Source organism: Euphorbia lathyris, chromosome 3 (assembly GCF_963576675.1).
Source record: "Euphorbia lathyris chromosome 3, ddEupLath1.1, whole genome shotgun sequence".
Classification (NCBI taxonomy): domain Eukaryota; kingdom Viridiplantae; phylum Streptophyta; class Magnoliopsida; order Malpighiales; family Euphorbiaceae; genus Euphorbia; species Euphorbia lathyris.
The window spans coordinates 70917770-70923543 of NC_088912.1; positions in this window are offsets into that span (position 1 = coordinate 70917770).

Consider the following 5774-nt stretch of genomic DNA (forward strand, 5'->3'; position numbering starts at 1 on the left):
TGTGGATCATCCTCGGTCAGTGGCTGGTATCTACCTGCAGGGTTAGTTTCCTAGAACTCAACATGTACTGACTCTTCTAAAACTTGAGTTCGTTTATTAAAAACTCTGTATGCTTTGCTGTTTGTTGAGTAGCCTAGAAAGATAGCCTCATCAGCTCTTGAATCAAACTTTGCTAAGCTATCTTTGGTACTTAAAATAAAACATTTACAGCCAAAGGCACGAAAGTATCCAATATTGGGCTTTCGTCCTTTCCAAAGTTCATAGGGGGTTTTCTTGAGTATAGGTCTAACTAGAGCCCTATTAAGAATATAGCACGCTGTGTTAACAGCCTCTCCCCAAAAATACTTTGGAAGCCTATGCTCATCCAGCATTGTCCTGGCTATTTCAACCAGAGTTCTGTTCTTCCTTTCTACAACCCCATTTTGTTGAGGTGTTCTAGGAGCAGAAAAATTATGGTCAATGCCGCTGGCTTCACAGAATTCAACAAACTTTTGGTTTTTGAATTCTCCACCATTATCACTTCGGATGTGAGCCAATTTTAGGTCTTTATCATTTTCAATTTTTCTAACCAAATTTGAAAATGTCTCAAAGGTCTCATCCTTGCTACTCAGCAAGATGACCCAAGTGTACCGAGAGAAGTCATCTACAATGACCAAGGAAAATCTTCTTCCACCCAGACTCAGCGGCTGGACTGGACCGAAGAGATCCAAGTGTAGTAACTCTAACGGATGCTTAGTTGAGACAATATTTTTGCTGTGAAAAGATTGTTTGGTTTGTTTTCCAGCTTGGCAAGCGTGGCATAATTGATCTTTTTCAAATTTAAGTTCAGGCAGTCCCTCAACCAATTGCTTTCTTGCTAATTTGGCCAGGAGGTCCATGCTTACATGACCAAGTCTCTTGTGCCATAGCCAGGAATTCTCTTCCTTTGATACTAAGCATACAATTTTTGAAAACTTTTTCTCTAAGTCTAGCATAAAGACATTATCTATGCGAGGGGCAGTTAAAATTAACTCATTTGTTTTACCCTCGTATATTTTACATCTAGTAGCATCAAACATAACTTTTCTCCCATTGTCACATAGCTGAGCTACGCTGAGTAAGTTATATTTGAGTCCGCTGACTAGGTAGAGTGACTCAATAGTAGGGTTACCTCCGATGGTTCCTGATCCTACTATCTTACCCTTTTTATTGTCTCCAAAACTTACACTTCCTCCTCGTTTACGCTCAAACGTGATGAACTGAGTTTCATCACCGGTCATATGCCTTGAGCATGCACTGTCAATATACCAAATCTTTGACTTCTCAGCACATCTCAGGCTTACCTGCATTGTAACTAGTTACTTTTAGGTACCCAATTCTTTTTGGGTCCTTGCTTGTTAGGTGCAACAGGTAAAGCATCATATTTTATTTTATGGCAACATACATGGACAGTATGGCCATTCTTTCCACAGAAGTCACAACTGACCTTCTGTTTAGGTTGTCTCACTGACTGATCAGCACCCCCGTGCTGAGCATGCCAGCACACCTTCGTGGTGTGACCTTTCTTCCCACAGAAGTCACACTGGACATACCGCTGGGGATTCCATCTCTGCTGAGTACCTTGGTACTGAGTTCTCAGAGGACTGTTTCTTTTATTTGGAACCTTTAATTGGTTCTGGATAGTTGTGACGTCCTTTCTCAGTTTCTTTGAAACTGATTGGACTTCAGAGACAGACTCATGTATGATTTTCATGTTATCATGCAACGTTGAGTTGTCCTGAAGAAGGTATCTGAGGTCACTCAGCTTGACCTCTTGAACCTCGTCACATCGCCTGTTGAGTGCTCTAATTTTCTTATTACACTTTTTGATAAGTGTATAGAGATCACTCAGGGCATTACCCATTTCGTTTCTGAGCTGGGAAAGTGGTATTACCTCATTTGATTGCTCCTCATCTTCAGATGCATCGGAGGGGTCAGTATGCTCAGAAACGCACGGCTCAGCAAGTTCGTCAGCCATGAAGCATATCTTCGCTGACTCAGTGGCCTCAGCTTCTGTTGATGAAGACTTCTTAGAATATTTGTCATTTTTCCTGAATAGCCTTTTCATCTTCCTTGTGAACATAGCCATCTCCTCATCATCTGTTGAGCTCCCTTCAGTGGAGTCAGCTTTCATGACAAGAGATTTCTGCTTCTTGTCTTCAGACTTTTCCTTCACCTCAAAGTTTTTCATTGATATCTCATGGGTCAGCAACAAGCCGATGAGTTCGTCATATTTGTAGGTGGTTAAGTCCTGAGCTTCCTCAACAGCAGTTTTCTTTGCTTGCCAGTCTTTAGGAAGACTCCTGAGTATCTTTTTGACTTGTTCTTCCTCAGTGAAGATCTTCCCAAGTCTCTTGAGCTCATTTATGATGTTGGTAAATCTTGCATTCATGTCAGATATGCCCTCATCATTGTTCATCTCGAAAAGCTCATACAGTCTCATCTGCTGGTTCACTTTGGACTCCTTTACTTTATTGGTTCCTTCGTAGGTGACCTCCAGCTTCTTCCAGATCTCTTGCACTGACTCACAACCTGAGATTTTATTATATTCTGCAGCATCGAGCGCACAGTGAAGCATATTAATAGCCGAAGCGTGATTTTGAAGCTTCTTGAGATCATCCTTTGTCCATTTGGCCTCAGCTTTTACAACTATTTGGCCAGCCATAACTTCGACAGGTACAAATGGGCCTTGCACTATAGATAGCCAGGCACTCATATTTGTAGCCTGAATGAAATTTTTCATCCTATTCTTCCAGAAGGTATAGTTAGACCCGAAGAATAGGGGAGGCCGAGTGATGGACAGCCCCTCAGGCAATATCTGAGTTGTTTGGTTTCTTGGGAGAAACCGAGTACTATTTTCGCCCATAGTGTGGATCAGCTCAAGGTTGTTAAACCTTTTACAGTGAGCTTTTAGGCTCTGATACCACTTGTTGGTCCCTTATAACGTTACAAGTATAGTTCCAAGGGGGGTTGGGAACTATTTAAACTTTTTAGTTTTAGGGAAGACTTCTTTTCTCAAGAGAAAAGGTTTTAACAGCGGCGCTGAATAATCAGTAAGATATTGGCTTAGTCAACTGGTGACTAGGTCAGTTTCTTGACTTGAGTCAGGAGATAGTACTTAAAGTCTATTCCTGAGCTCAGATGTTCGATGCGCACAACTCAGCTTGACCTCTTTACTTTGTCAGTTTTTGGTTATTTAAGCAAGCAATATATATAAGGAGTTTAAGGTAAGAAATACGTTACTCAGCAGATTTATCCAGGTTCAGCTTCTTCTAAGCCTACGTCCTGTCCCCGGAACACGTTCCGAGATTTCAAATCCTCTACTGAGCTCTTTAAAGGTAGAGCCTCAAACCTTTTTACAATCTTAGCAACTGAGTATAACAAGAGTACCTTCCTCTATACCTCTACTCAATCCTAATCTTTCGCTGAGTACTATAACCGAGTACTCAGCCTCTCCTTTCTAATTTCTAGAAATGATAAGTGTTTGTCCTAAACAATGATTGCTAAGACACCTTAGATGATTGAATAATCACTCTAGACTTTTACACAAATATATGAACTATAGTGTAAGATTTGCTTTGCTTTTTTCTTGCAGAACTTGCGTAGAAATTTGGTCAGCGTAATGGCTTGATCAAGTTCTGTTTAGAATGAAGCTTCTGATGGCACTATTTATAGAGACGTCTTGAGGCATCGGTCATTTCGAAATTCGAAATAACCGTTGGAGGGAAACGGCTTCCTGTCGTTGTCATCCTGACTTGCTTAGAGCTCTCGGCCAATCAGATTTATGTATCTTCTGTCCTCGGTCAGCTTTTGGTCAGCTCGGCAGAATGTCTCTCCTTTTATGGTAAAGTCAACTGGACAGCATACTGTGTCGTCTGAACTTTACCCAAAGTAGAAATACTTTGTCTGGAAGTTTTCCTTAGCCAGCTGCTGTCTTATACGCTTTGTCGAACCAACTCAGCAACTTCGTTCCGAAGTTGTTCCCTGAAGGTCTTCTAGATCCTTCTCTTACTGAGTTGCGTTTTGGTACAAAGCGACATCGTTTTGATAAACGCGGGCCGAGTTGTATTGAACTGTTTGACTTGGGCTTTGACTGTTGTATTAGGCTTGGGCCTTTTAATCCTTATGTCTTATAAACAATTTTAACTCAACATTGAACAAACATATTAGTAGAATAAATCAAAGCATTTAAACTTAGTGTGTTTAGAATATGTTTTTAATTATACTTAAACAATTTTGTCAAATCAAAATTATGTGGAAATGTGTTTCAACAAAACCGCCATTCCGACCTATCAGATCAACTCAAAACGACTATAAATAGTGGACGATTTCCCACTAACTTCTCTTTACACTTGAAATCTTTGGCATTCCATTTCTCTCTCTCTAAATTCCCAAATCTTCTGTATTTCTTTGAATTCTCAAGAACACCATGTCTAGCGATTCCCAGAACAACTCTGGCCAAGAATACGACGATAATCGCTTCGACATTAATCCTCCTTCTCCTGCTGAGCAGGATTATCCAGAGACTTCCACAGAGTCTCAAGAACAAACCCACGGTCAGCATGATCAATCTGTTCCCGAGGTCAGCATGCCTCATAAAAACCCTCAAGCTGACCAAGCAACTCCGTCAAGAAAGAAGAATGAGAAAAAGGATGAAAAACCTAAGGAGAGGACGTTCTCCCCTGTGTTCAAAAACGTCAAAAATCTTAAAGTCTTCCGTTCTCGCTGGTTCTCCAAGGGATTCGTAGAAGCTGAGAACCCCTTTTGCGAGTGGATTTCCAAGAATGGCTGGACCGAGCTCTTCTCTCTCCCTGGAACCACTTACCCGCAGTTGGTGAGGGAATTCTACATGAATCTAAGAGTTGCCGATGATAATGATGACTACATGATCACCAAGGTCAAGAATAAGGATATCATCATCACCCCGTCCTATCTCGCTAAACTGTTAAAGCGGAAGGAAAAAGGATCTGAGCTCAGGTGCACGAACGACTACTTGCGTGTTAATTACCCTGTTGAGTTCTGTAAACCAAAGAACCACAAAGGAGAAATCGCCAGTACTAGCATGGGTCAGCCTCAAAATTAAGCCCACTATATCCTGACTAACTTCCTATTCCCCAAGGTCAACTCCTCCTCCTCAGCTTCCAACTTTGAGCAGTGCTTCATTTGGCACATGCTAAACTACAAGCCACTCAACATGCCCGGATTTCTCATCGGAGCCTTTCAAAGAAGCACCAGGATCCTAAGGATGGGCTCTCTCATCACAAAAATACTTCACGATCACCAGGTCAGTCTAGTAGAAGAGATTGAGATCGAGGGCACTGAGATCACGTCAGCAGTACTATTCGGCTTAGCTCACAGCCAACCCATCAAGCCCAAGAAAGGAAAGGGGGCTATAGAATCCGCTGAGGGAGATATGGAAGGGGATAATATGGTTGAAGGGGATAATATGGTTGAAGAAGCACAGGATGAGCTGACCAAGAAAGGAAAGAAAGTTAGGGTTGAAGAAACACCCGCTGAGCGCACTAGGCAGGACAAAAAGAGGAAAGCTGTCCAATCCTCAACCAAAGACATTAACTCAGCTCTGAAGAAGCTTAGGATAGTATCTAGTGCGAAGAAAGCTGCTTTTGCTGAGCAAGCTCAAGGGGAATCCAAATCAGCTGAGAGATAGAAAAGGCAAGCTGAGCCTGAGCAAAAAAGTGAGGAAACCCCTGATCAGCCTTTAAAGAGGAAGAAAACCTCTGGGTTGAAGCCGATCG